General features: G+C 45.5%; 1 protein-coding gene across 3 annotated transcripts in view; it reads left to right on the top strand.

Annotated features, from left to right (window-relative positions):
• The first annotated feature begins 10,333 nt into the window (after positions 1–10,333).
• MTM1 (myotubularin 1) overlaps positions 10,334–13,625 on the top strand; it is a 94,722-nt gene continuing 91,430 nt past the window's right edge. For all 3 annotated transcript variants that reach the window (XM_087859905.1, XM_045805103.2, XM_045805102.2), the window contains exon 1: positions 10,334–10,390. The gene's annotated coding sequence lies outside the window, so the exon portion shown is untranslated. The remainder of the gene's footprint in view (positions 10,391–13,625) is intronic.

Genomic DNA, 13,625 nt, shown 5'->3' with positions numbered 1-13,625 from the left:
GGATCACTTTATTCATTTGTCTTCAAAGGTCGTTATGTAGACCAGGTAACAACAGGAATGGTTGGAGAACTTGAAAGCACTGGATATACTAGGGGCCTTCCAAGATGGGTCTTCCCAATAAACCCAGAGAAAAGAGAAAGAAAGAAGGATGGTACTAGCATTAAGATAGACATGTGAATCAATGGAATAGAATTGAAAGCCCAGAAATAAACACACACATATGGTCATTGGTTTTCAACAAGTGGGTGGGAAAAGAACAGTCCTTTCAACAAATAGTACTGCAACAACTGGATACCCGCAAGCAAAAGTATGAAGTTGAACCCCTATCTCACACCATACACAAAAATTACCTCAAAGTGGACTACAGACCTCCATGCAAGAGCTAAAACTATAAAACTCTTGGAAGAAAACAGTGGTAAATCTTCATGGCCTTGGATTTGACAACTGTTTCTTCAATATGGCACCAAGAGCACAAGTAACAAAAGAAAAAAATAGATAAATTAGATTTCATTAAAGTGAAAAACATTTGTGTTTCAACAGAAACCATCTGAAAAGTGAAAATACAATCCACAGAACGGGAGAAAATTTTTGCAAATCATATCTCTATAGTGGGCTCAAATCCAAAATACATAAAGAATTCTTACAACTCGTCAATAGAAAGACACATAACTCAGTTTTCAAAAATGAGCAAAAGATCCAAATAGACATTTCTCCAAAGACAATATGCAAATGGCCAGTGAGCTAATGAAAATATGGTCACTGGCATTAGTCATCAGGAAGTACAAATCAAAGCGATCAAATGAGGTACCACTTCGTAACCACTAGGATGGAGAGAATAAAAAGGACGATTAACAACTGTTGGTGAAGGTGTGGAGCCATTGGAAGCCTCACACACTGCTGGTGGGAACGTAAAATGGTGTGGCCACTTTGGGAAACGGTCTGGCAGTTCTTCCAAATGCCAAACATAGGGTTACCATATGATCCAGCAACTCTACTGGTATATAGCCAAGAAAAATGAAAACATGAGTCCACACAAAAACTTGTACATGAGTGGGGCACCTGGGTGGCACAGTGGTTAAGCATCTGCCTTCGGCTCAGGGCATGATCCTGGCGTTATGGGATCGAGCCCCACATCAGGCTCCTCCCCAGGAGCCTGCTTCTTCCTCTCCCACTCCTCCTGCTTGTGTTCCCTCTCTCGCTGGCTGTCTCTATCTCTGTCGAATAAATGAATAAAATCTTTTAAAAAAAAAACTTGTACACGAGTGTTCATAGAAACATTTTTCATTCTTATAATGAAGTACTGATTCATGGTATAACATGGATGAACCTTGAAACATGATGTTAGGTGGAAGAAGCCAGACACAAAATGCCACATATCGTAGGATTTCACTTAGATGAATGTCCAGAATAGGCAAATCTATAGAGAAAGAAAGTGTATTGGTAGTTGCCCTGGGATTGTCAGGAGGTAGAAATGGGGAATGGCTGCTCGTGGGTATGGGGTTTCTCTGGGGAGTGGTGAAATATTCTGGATTTAGATAGTGGTGGTGGTTGTACAGCTCTGTGAATATGCTTAAAAAACCAACATTGACTTGTACACTTTACATGGGTGAATTTTATTATGTACACACTATCTCAAAAAAGCTGTTAGAGAGAGAGAGCACAGGCAATATTCGTGTTGGGGGGGCAGCGGTGAAGGGGGTGAAGGGGGAGAAGGTCCAGGATTGGGGAGGAGGAGCTTAGCCTAAGCGGGCTTCCCCATGCAGCGCTGAGACCAGGGCTTTCCTGGAGCTCCATTAGCAGTCTGAAAAGCTGCCAACCCTGTCGCTCCCAGGCACTTCGGCTTTGTTCCCATGAGCCCCACGGAGGAGGAAGGGCAGGTGAGGGGTCTGCAGCTGTCACTAGAAACACTGCCCCTAGAAACATCAAGTATTTTACTCCCTCGGGGCCTGACAGAGGCAGGGGTTAGGGGTTGGAGAAGTGGCTGAGGCTCCATCCGGAAGACTCAGAAGATGAACAGGCCTCTTTGGGTGGGTGTACACGCCTTCTATCGGAGGATGACTTCTTTGAAGTGATCCCTGGAAGCTATAACTGGAAAGGGAGCACCTTCCTTCGACTCTTCCTGGGGCACATTTGGAAAGAGCTCCCCCCAACTCCCCACCTTGGATGGATGTGATCCTTAGGAGGTGGTTCCTTTTTTTTTTTTTAAAGCTTTTTTATTTATTTATTTGAGAGAGAGCATGAGCAGGGGGGAGGAGCAGAAGGACAAGGAGAAGCAGACTCCCCACTGAGCAGGGAGCCTGACACGGGGCTCACTCCCAGGACCCCAAGATCATGACCTGAGCCAAAGGCAGATGCATTACCGACTGAACCCCCCACGTACCCCTAGGAGGCAGTTTCTGGGGCAATTCCATTGCATCCTGCTCCCCTGCACACCCCAGCCCTTTCCCTGATGTTTTCTTCTGAGTGGAGAGGAGGGGTTTGGGAAGGCACTCTGGGAAAGGGCCCTCCGCAACAACTCCCATGAGTTTTTGGCAGTGGTACAAAGAAGAGGTGGTAGTGGTTACCGTGGAAAGGACCCATGTTGCTTCCCTCATTTTTCTGGGACTTGGGCGATTGCTTACTTCTGGCTCCCCGGGGGAGGCTTTGTTTCCAGAGTGGGACACAAGACCTTCTGTCCTAGGTGGAGGCTGACTCCTTGCAGGGTACAATCACATCTGAGATGAAATATGGAGTCTAGGTTTTTGGTCCTCTTAATTTAGACTGTTGTAGAGGCTTAATTAATCTTTTTAAACAATTGTGATAAAATACACATAACCAAATTTACCATCTTAACCAGTTTTGAGTTCACTAGTGTTAAGTACATTGACATTGTTGTATGACTAATCTCCAAAATTCTTTTCATCTTGAAAAACTGAAACTCTGTCCCCATTAAACAAGTTCCCATCCCATTCCCTCCAGCCTGTGGCAACCGCCATTCTTCTGTCTCCATGAATTTGACTAGTCTAGGTGCCTCGTATAAGTGGAATCATACAATACTTGTCCTTTTGTGGCTGGTTTCTTTCACTGAGCATAATGTCCTCCAGATTCACCCATGTGGTAGCATGTGTCAAAATTTCCTTCCTTTATAAGGCTGAATAACATTCCATTGTATGGATAGACCACACTTGGTTTAGCCATTCACCCATTGATCGACACTGGAGTAGCTTCCATCTTTTGGCTACTGTGAACGATGCTGCTATGAACATGTGTGTGCGAATACCTCTTTGCAACTCTGTTTTCAATTCCTTTGGGTACATACCCAGAAGTGGACTTGCTGGATCATATAGTCATTCTATGTTTATTTTTTGAGGAACCACCATACTGTTTTCCACAGTGGCTGTCTACTGTATTTATTTATTTATTTTAGAGAGAGAGTGAGCGGGAGGGGCAGAGGGAGAGGGAGAGAATCTCCAGCAGACTCCATGCTGAGCAAGGAGCCGGATGCAGGGCTCAATGCGGAGCTCAATCTTAGAGCCCTGAGATCACGACCCTTAGATCACAACCTGAGCAGAAACCGGGAGTGGAGCACTTAAACGAACTGTGCCACTGAGACGCCCCCTTTGGTAGTTTTTTAAATTGGGTTATTTGATTTTTTGTTACTGAGTTGTGGGAGTTCTTTATACATTCTGGATATTAATCCCTCATCAGATATGTGATTTGCAAATATTCTCTCCCATTCCACAGGTTGCCTTTTCACTTTGTTGGTTGTGTCCCTTGGTGCACGGAAGTTTTTAATTTGGATGTAGTCTAATTATCTCTTTTTACATTTGTTACCTGAGCTTTTGGTGTCATAACCAGTAAATCATTGCTAAATCTGATGTCAAGAAGCTTTTCCCCAGTGTTTTCCTAAGAGTTTCACAGTTTTGGGGCGCCTGGGTGGCACAGTGGTTAAGCATCTGCCTTCAGCTCAGGGCGTGATCCCGGCGATCTGGGATCGAGTCCCACATCAGGCTCCTCCGCTGGCTGGGAGCCTGCTTCTTCCTCTCCCGCTCCCCCTGCTTGTGTTCCCTCTCTCGCTGGCTGTCTCTGTCAAATAAATAAATAAAATCTTTAAAAAAAAAAAAGAGTTTCACAGTTTTAGCACTTACATTTAGGTCTTTAGTCCATTTTGAGTTAATTGTTTGTATATGATGTCAGGTAAGCATCCACCTTTACCCCTTTGCATGCGGATATCCAGTTTTCCCAATACCATTTATTGAAAAGACTGTCCTATCTCTTTCTCTATTGAATGGTCTTGGTGTCCTTATCAAAAGTCATTTGACCATATATGTAAGGGTTTATTCCTGGGGTCTCTATTTTGAACCATTGACCTATATGTTCTCTTTATACCAGTACCACACAGTTTTGCTTACTATGGCTATGTAATATGTTTTGAAATCAGGAACTGTGACACCTCCAGCGTTTTTCTTCTTTTCAAGATTGTTTTAGCTATTTGAGGTCCCTAGAGATGCCATATACCTTTTAGGATGGATTTTTCTATTTCTGCAATACAAACACCATTGGGGTTTTGATAGAGATTGTAACAAATCTTTGGATCTCTTTGGGTAGTATTGATATTTTAACAATATTACATCTTTGAGTCAATGAACATGGGATGTCTTTTGATCTATTTGTGTCTTCAGTTGTTTTCAGCAATGTTTTGTAGTTTTCAGTGTACAAATCTTTCATCTCCTTGGTTAAGTTTAATCCTAAGTACTTTATTCTTTTTGATTAATTAATCTAAATAACAAAATGTCATTCATGCTCAACAAATATTTGCTGACATTCCGGTTTTTTCCTCTTTCATTTCACCCTTTCTCATATATTCTCTTTCAATTTTAATGTTGGGCCTTCAAATCGTTCAGAGTTTGCATAGTAGCATACTACTCACCTCAACATGAATCAGGCAGCCCCCTCAAAGTCAAAGATAAAGCTCTTTTTAAAAATCTATTTTGAGTAAAACACACTCGAACGTATCATGAAACAGTTCCTCATAGGGCTTCCTTCCTCAAAAATTTTTTTAGTGTAAGAAACTGAGATTTAAAAAAACCCCTCATAATTGGAGAGAGAGGGTGGGCATCTGGTGAGCTGGTCTCGCTTCTGAGTTGCTTTGGTTTGATTTGTGATATGACCGGAATCTGGGGCAATTTTCTCACCAGGCTGCTTGTAGAGTAGACCTCAAAGCCATCCCTAAACACCCTACATTTATCTAGTAATGAGGGAGACAAACAAGACTGGCCCTTGGAAACACTGTGATGTCATAACAATAATCTCCGCATGTCTGGTCCCTGTGTCCAAGAGGCCCTGGGACCAAAAACAAAACAAAACAAAACAAAAAAAACCCTGTGTTTCTCTCTGTGTGTGTTTTCATGTCCCGCTACTTGGCTGGAACTTCCCCCCCAGCACCTGGGAAAATAGACCCTGCTGACCAGCGGGACCTCTCCAAGGAGGCCCCAAACTCAACACGGAGCTCTATGAGAAAGTAGAAGGCAAACACCAGCAAGAAGCAATAGCGCTCTCATCTGCACGTGAACAGAGTCCGGCTTGACCCCTTGGTGTTCTGGAGCCCCTCCGTGTTTGTGCTTATAGGTCACTGGCAGTTCCCAGAGAGAAGATGGCGGAAACTTCTGGTTTCTAGAGTCTACAAGTGTCACGCTCCCTCTGTCCAGACTCGGCTCCCAGGTAAGCACTCCCTGTCTCACCCCCATGGGGCTTGGCCACCATCTTCTCCTGGTGGAGCTTTTCCCTAGCCCCAGCCTTGTAGCACACCCTTGGTATGTAGAGGGCAAGCTTCACCACCTTCTCCCCTTCAAAACCCTGGGCCTCTTAAAAACAACCAACCAGGGGCGCCTGGGTTTAAGCATCTGCCTTCGGCTCAGGTCATGATTCCAGGGTCCTGGGATCGAGCCCCACATCAGGCTCCCTGCTCAGTGGGAAGCCTGCTTCTCCCTCTCCCACTCCCCTGCTTGTGTTCCCTCTCTCGCTGTGTCTCTCTGTCAAATCAATAAAAAAATCTTAAAAGAAAAAAACCCAACCAACCAACCACACACAAACAAATTGACAATTCTGGGCAGTCTCCAGAAACTTACCTGAGGCTACTCACTCTCCTGCCCACACCCCTCTAAACCTCAGCTTTATCGAAGTATAACCTATCCACAGTGAAATTCACTCATTTCATGTTAAGAATTTAATGAGTTTGAGCAGTTGTATACAGTCACGTAATCACCATCACAAAGTATAGAACATTCCCCTCACCCCTAACACTTCCCTCTTGCCCCTTTGCGGTCAATCCCCTTCCCACATCTCTGGTTCTAGCCAACCACAAATCTGCTTTCTATCACTATAGTTTTGCCTTTTTCCAAATGTAATATAAATGGAATCATAGGGTATGTAGTATTTTGTGTATTTTTATTTCATTCAACATAAGATTTTAGGGGTTTATTCATGTTGTAGCATGTATCAATAGTTCTTCCTTTGTATTGCTCAGTAGTATTCCATTGTATGCACCTATCATTGTTTAACTGTTCATCAGTTGATGGGAATTTGAATTGTTTATCTTTTTTACTACTATTTTAAAATGCTGCTATCAATATTTGCATACAAGTCTTTTCATGAACATATGTTGCCATGACTCTTGGATAAATAGCTAGGCATGGTATTTCTGGGTCCTGTGTACTTTTAACTTTATAAGTCACTGCCAAACTGTTTTCCAAAGTGGCTGCATCACTCTGCTCAGGCTACTTTTTAAATAAAGAGTGGGGGAAGAAGAGGGAAAGAAAGAAAGAAAGAAAGAAAGAAAGAAAGAAAGAAAGAAAGAAAGGGAAAGAGAAAGAAAAAGAAAAAAAAAGAAAAAGAAAAAAAAGAAAAAGAAAAAGAGTGGGGATGAGGAGGAGGGAGGTGGAACCACCTACAATAATCTTATAAAGTAAATACTAATATCCCCATTTCCCAGATAAGGAAATTGAGGTTTAGAGAGATGTACTTTCCCAAAGTCACACACCTAACAAGCAAATAGAAGAGCAGGGATGCCCAGGGGTTAGCTCTGCCCTCTCCCACGTCTCTTCCCATCAGCCAACCTGGCAGGTGAGGAACACTGTTGCCTTGATATTCTAGACACCACCTTCACCTCGGTCCTTACTATGCTAGGACACAGCGACTGTGAGAAGTGGCATTTGACTTCTTTTTTCAGAGGCAGCAGCTAATGATTAGCAGTAACTTTCCCAAGGCCAACAGCATCCTCCTTATAAGGATGTCCCTTCCCCTCCTCCACCCTGGGCTCAGTGTAATGAACCTGGTAGAACAAGGTGGTTGCAGTCCCCAGCCTGCAACAGGAGTGGGGACTGGGAGGGTAGAGCACCAGCACTGGGCCCATGTGTGAGGACGCTAAGGGAGAGAAGCAGGAAACAGAACTTTGCCTTTCTCAGGCCTGCTTCTCACCCAGGAGGCTGGGAGGGGGGGCAAGGGTACACCTGGCCAGGCCATGGATGTAGATCCCTTCTGGTCCTGCCTGCTCCACTTGCCCGAACTTGGGAGAACAGGATGGAGCCCCAGGGGACAGGAGGCACCTCCAGCCTGTGCCTTAGTCAAAGCTGGAGGACCTCGGGGGAGGGAAATGGGTGCAGAATGTCCCACCCAGAAAGGTTATCGAAGAGGCAGCATTATGTCACAGCTATTGCTGCTCCCTCCCTATTGTCCTGGAGCCAGCCATCTCCCCACAGGTCCCCTTGCATCTGGTGTGTGTGTGTGTGTGTACGTGCCCGTGTGTGTGTGCATGCCCGTGTGTGTGTGTGTGTGTGTGTGTGTGTGTGTGTGTAAAATGCAGGGAAGCCTGAAGAACCCCCCAACACACATACACAGACACTCACACACGTACTTGGAACTATGAGATGCAGCTCCACCCTGAGAGAGGGCAGGACTTGGTGCAGAATACAGCTAGCTGAGCGGTGCAGTCGGTCAAGATGGGTAGTAAGGAGGGCACGTATTGCATGGTGCACTGGGTGTTATATGCAACTAACGAATCATCGAACTTTACATCGGAAACTGGGGATGTACTGTATGGTGACTAACATAATATAATAAAAAAACATCTAAAAAAAAAGTGGCTGAATCTTGATTTCAGCTCAGGTCACGAGGATCTCAGGGTCCTAGGATCAGTCCTCGCATTGGGCTGTGCACTCAGTGCAGAGTCTGCTGGAGATTCTCTTTCCCTCTCCCTCTGCCTCTCCTGCTTGTGTTCTCTCTCTCAAATAAATAAATATTTTTTTCAAAAGTGGGGATAAGCGCCTGGGTGGCTCAGTCAGTTAAGCGTCCAACTCTTGATTTCAACTCAGGTCATGGTCTCAGGGTTGTGGGATTGAGCCCCACTTCGGGTTCTGCGCTCTGCAGGAAGTATACTTGAGAGTCTCTCTCTCCCCCTGCCCCTCCCCCTGCTTGCATGTGCACACGCTCCTTCTCTCTAAAAAAAAAAAAAACAGCAACCTCACGCACGGCAAGGTGGTCACTCCCTCATAGTGCTCAATGTTTACGGTTTTCAAAGTGCTTTCAGCTCTTCCTTCATTTGATTCTTGCGCCTACACTGTGAGGCAGGGGTCACTGCCTGCGTTCCACAGGCCAGAGACTGGTCTTCTCTACCAGGCCTTTCTGCCTGAGCTGTGCCCTTCAGAGCTGGACCTGGGCTAACCTCCTTGGGATGAGGAGTGTCCCTGCTCTGTAACCCCCATCCCCTGGTTGAGCAGAGAGCTTCAGCCTCATCCTTGAATACAGTGCCTACTGTATGCAAGGTCTCCCCCACAAATTGCTACCCTCTCTCAGTCCACACTTTCCCCTCTCCTTCTGCTTCAAGAGTCACAGGTTATTCAGTAGCCCACCAGGGAGCCGCTCTGGCTCGCAATGCATGCAATCAAGAAGCATTTACTGAGCACTTTCTGCAATTCAGTACAAATGCGAATGTAATTCAAAGGAGTTCAGTCTGGGGAGGGGAGTTGGCAGGCTGACATGTAAGCAAATGACAACATCAGTGCGATGAGATGGGCTCTGCGAGGGCTAATTCTTCCTGGCCCAGGAACAAGTTCTATTCTGCTGCCCTTCCAGGAGTTTGGCCAATCCAGGAGAAAGAAACAGCGAGTGCAAAAGGCTGGAAAGAACATGGTGCATCCAGAGAATAGAAAGAAGTTCTCTGTGATTAGACCAGAATTTGGGGCAAGGAGAGAGAAGAGGTATATTGGGAGAGTAGGTGGGTTGGAGTCTGAAGGGCCTTGTTACTCATCTAAGAAGTCTGGACTCTGCAGTAGGTTTAGTGTGTGTGTGTATGTGTGTGTGTAGTGTGTATACATATAGTGATATATGATTGTGTATAAATACATATGAATACACACACTGATATCAGGTAAAACAATGGTTTTTAGATGCTGGAGTACTAACAAATATAAGAGAAAAAAAGATGTTAAAGTGCTCCTATTTACCATCACTTTCTTGAACTGCTTATATATATTTTTTACATATATATATATATAATTATTAGGCAGCACAAGGAATATTACACCTATTCTTCTATGTGTCACATTAAGCTTGTTTTATTTGATTACACATGGAATTCTCTTCCTGAAGTTGTCTTCCTTGTGTTTTTTTTTTCCTTTTCCTTTCTTTTTACTGTTAATGGTTGCCTGTCCCAAACCTCAAAAAAGCAGAAGGAACTTCGTCCTGAAATGTTTCCTTTCACTGAGTCTCAAGAGAGTTCTTGGAAAGATGCTGGCACAGCATGAAGTACACCTCAGCTCTTCATTCGGTTTGTGAATTGTAGATTCTGTGCCAGAGTCAGTGAAATTTCCTTTTTTTCTCCCTTATAGTATCTCAACTTCGCGCAGCCCGCTCTATGTACGCAATAACAGCTCCATTTAGTGACATCCGGTAAAATTTTATCTAGAGAAGTTTTCCCTCTGGATTTCCCCTTTATTGGAGAAAAACAGTGGGACACCGAGGAGTCCTGGGACTACGCTTCCCAGCGGCCTCTGTCCGGCTCCTACTCCAACTTCCCTCACAGGGGCGGCTCCTAGCATCTGGGCCCTGCCCACTGGCATCGTAATTTAGAACTACAACTTCCAGATGCCTCCACGCGCCGGACCTTTCAAAGAGGGCTTCCCAGCAGCCTCCCGGGTGAGGAACCCCGCCCCTCGGGGCGGCAGCCGAGGCTTTCCCGGCGCCTTCCGCCCGCCTCACCCATGTCACGTGACGCACTCTCGCCAATCGGCGCGCGGAGGAGGGCGGCAGGCGGTGGCCAGAGGCGGGGAGCCCGCAGGGGGCGGGCCCTGCAGGGGGCGGAGCGGGGCCCGGGAGCCGAGCAGCCTGGCAACGGCGGTGGCGCCGGGAGCCCGAGGTGGGTGAGAGCTCGCCGCTGGCCTGGCTCTGAGCCGGGCGCTGTGGGGATCTGTGGTGGGGGGGCCGGGAGGAGGAAGTTGGGACTCCCCGGGCCGACGGGTCTGGCGGGTCCTCGCAGCACCCGCGGGTGTAGTGGGGGGGGGGGGTTCGCCCGAGCGCCTCGCTGTCCCTGCCGGCCAGGGCTGAGTGAGGCCGGGGAGCCGCAGGCAGGTGCCTCCGGCTTCCTCATGTTCTCCCCGCCCAAGGTCCCGGGCCGGCTACGGGCGAAGGTCGGGACGGGGATCGGGGCCGAGGGGGCAACTCTGGGGGCGTCGCGGCCGCTTCCCGGACTTTGCTTCCCAGTCCTGGGGCGGCGGGCAGGCTGGGCAGCCGTCCTGCCTCCCCGGCGACGCGCCGCGGCTGGTCCTCGTCTTGGCCCTCCACTTGGGGTGGGTGCCCACCGCATCCCCTGTGGGTCCTGCGGAGCGGCCGCAGCCTGGCTCTGGCCAGGAAGCCCCATGGGGTCTCTCTAACAGAGTTTCGGTGTCACGCACGGGAGGTTTATCTGCTTTTGCAACAGTTGAGAGGAGATCTGAGAGGGAACGGTTAGTTCCCTGATACGCAGTCGGAAGTGTGCACAGGCACGAGCAAGCGCCCTTTGCCGGGTTGCCTCCCTTAACTGTCTTTTGCTGCGCTCAGGAAGTGAAAACTAATTTTAGTTTTTGCCTAAGCAAATATGAGATGAATCTGCTGCAAAGATTATATTATGGGCTTTATAGACACATACTAAGTATAAGGTGGAATGAATTATGACTGGTTTTTAAATAGACATAAAGACATTCACGATGAAATAATGGCATATTAGAATTGACTGGGACCTTGAAGTTCATAGTAGGTCGTTTCCAGGATGGGGAAACTGAGGCCCAGAGAGTGTAACACTGTATAATATTATAATAATATGACCCAGGACTTGGGGCAACCTAATGGCAAAGCTAATCATCACAACTCTGGTCTCTCGGGGAGTATCTTGGCCTCTGTCTAACTCGGGTACTTTTTTTTTTTTTTTTATCACAGCTTAGTTTTGTTCCTTGTAAAGTATCCACCATAAAGCCTTGAGATTGAGCCAGTGATTTTGCTATAGTTCAAACCATTTTGAATTTCCTTCAAAACCAGTTTACCAGCCAAATAAGACAATTAGGCGTGTTAATTTTTAGACACATTTTGCTTTCATCCAACAAATAATTTGGGCATGATCACTTATTACTTCCCATATTTGACTCAATGACTTTTTGTTGTTTCACAAAACCAAATCTATCCTTGAGAGATTCTACACCACGGAGTAGATTCAAACCAGTGAAAGTAGAGAAGATCCACTGGGGCTTTTAGATTCTAGTTATTAAGCGCTGTTAAACAATTGGGTCTCCTTACCTTAAAGTTCTGAATTATATTTATCAAGTTGTCAGTGGCTTCTTTTACCCATTAAACCCAGAATAGGGTGTGTGCGATGTCCCAAGCACCGAGAAGACAGCAGACAGCATCACAGACTAAGTCCCTGCCTTACAGAACTTATGTGTGGGGAAGCAGACAAAAAAATAAGCAATGATATATTTTCTAGTGGAGATGAGTACTATGTAGAAAAATAGAGCTCTGAAATTCTATGATGTCAGTAAAACAGGCTGGCATGTTTGAGAGTGACTTGGGAATTAACATTGAATTGTTAGTTTTAGAGTGTCAGCTGCTGCTCCATTAAAGCAAATAACAAAATCCAAAAGTAAATCTGTCTAAATCAAAGAGATTCTATGGAGCTGTCATTTCTCTGGCGATTGCCTCTTGGATCATAAATTCATCCCAGCCTCATTATTACTTGCATTTTTTTCTCTTACATGCAAACAGTAAGTGCTTTCAAACACCTAGGGAGGTGGTCTTCCAGCCGCTCCCTGTCTCAGTAGTTCCCTTGCTCTAGCTACAGAAGGCTCTGCTGAGGTCAGTATTCCTTGTTGATTTCATGCCAGTGTCTGCCTGCCTCAGGCTACCTTACACAGGGATTTCTCTTCCTGGACTCTGGTTTGTACTGAGAACCTACCATCTGAAACCATCATCAATCTTTGGGTTGTGTGGTTTGTAAAGAAACGAGTTCATTTTGATGTTAGCTGTAGCTTAAAGAAGCATTCAACTTCTTAAAAACTAAAGTGCTAGTAAAATCGTATGCATGATGGCTTACTATACAAGTTCATCTGTTTAGTACCTTTTCGGTTCTCTCATATTCTGTATGTTCAATGGCCTCAAAGCAAATTTTTTTCATTTTTACAGGTTCTGAAAAATGACTAAAGTTACTAAAAAAAACTCAAATATTCTTTGTTCCAAAATGAAAGGAGGATTAACAAAATGTAGTTACTTTAAAAACCACTGAAAGAACATGTGGTTCTTGCTCTTATTGAGGGCTCCAAAATCAAGAGAAAAGCAGAGGCTCTTCAAGGCTTAGTAGGCGACATTTTGAACTGGTCGCCAAAGGATTTCAAAGGCCAGAGTTTCTTGTTATTTCTAAAGTTTTTTTAATTTTATAGAAGAATAAGAGGTTGCTTTCATTATTCTTTAGTAATTTCCCTTCCCTGCATCTGACCTCTTTGAAGTTCTGCTTTCTTTATTTTCTAGTTTCTCAGTTCATTATTCTTTTTTGGCAGATGGGGGAGGGACAGGGGCTGCCATTTGCCTGTAAGGTATTGACTCTGGACTTGAATCCTGGCTCTAATATTACCTGTGTGACTTCGGGTGAGTTACTTACCCCTGTGCCTCAGTATCCTTACCTGTAAAATGAAAATAATAATACGAATAGTACCCACCTCAAAGGGTTGTTGGCCAGACTGAATGATAATCTATGTCAAGTGCTTGGAATAGTATCTTGCACATAGTAGGCACTCAAGAAAAGTTAGCTGTTACTGACTCGAACTACATGGAACTCCCTTGTTTGCTTTTAAAGATTATTTGAGAGAGAGCCACGCGAGCGTGCAAATGAGGGGAGGGGCAGAGGGAGAGAGGGAATCCTGGGCAGACTCCCTGCTGAGCATGGAGCCTGACAAGGGGCTGATCCCAGGACCCTGAAATCGTGACCTGAGCTAAAATCAAGAGTCTGACGCTTCGCCAACTGAGTCACCCGGGGGACCCCTTTGTTTGCTTTTAAAGAAAAAGAAATGATTCTAGACATGTCCTAATACACTTTTGGACATCTAGTAAGCGTGATTTTTTTCTAGCCATTT

This window comes from Ursus americanus, chromosome X, assembly GCF_024610735.1.
Source record: "Ursus americanus isolate L20-20 chromosome X, mUrsAme1.1.p, whole genome shotgun sequence".
Lineage (NCBI taxonomy): Eukaryota > Metazoa > Chordata > Mammalia > Carnivora > Ursidae > Ursus > Ursus americanus.
This window is presented reverse-complemented; position numbering and strand designations above follow the sequence as displayed.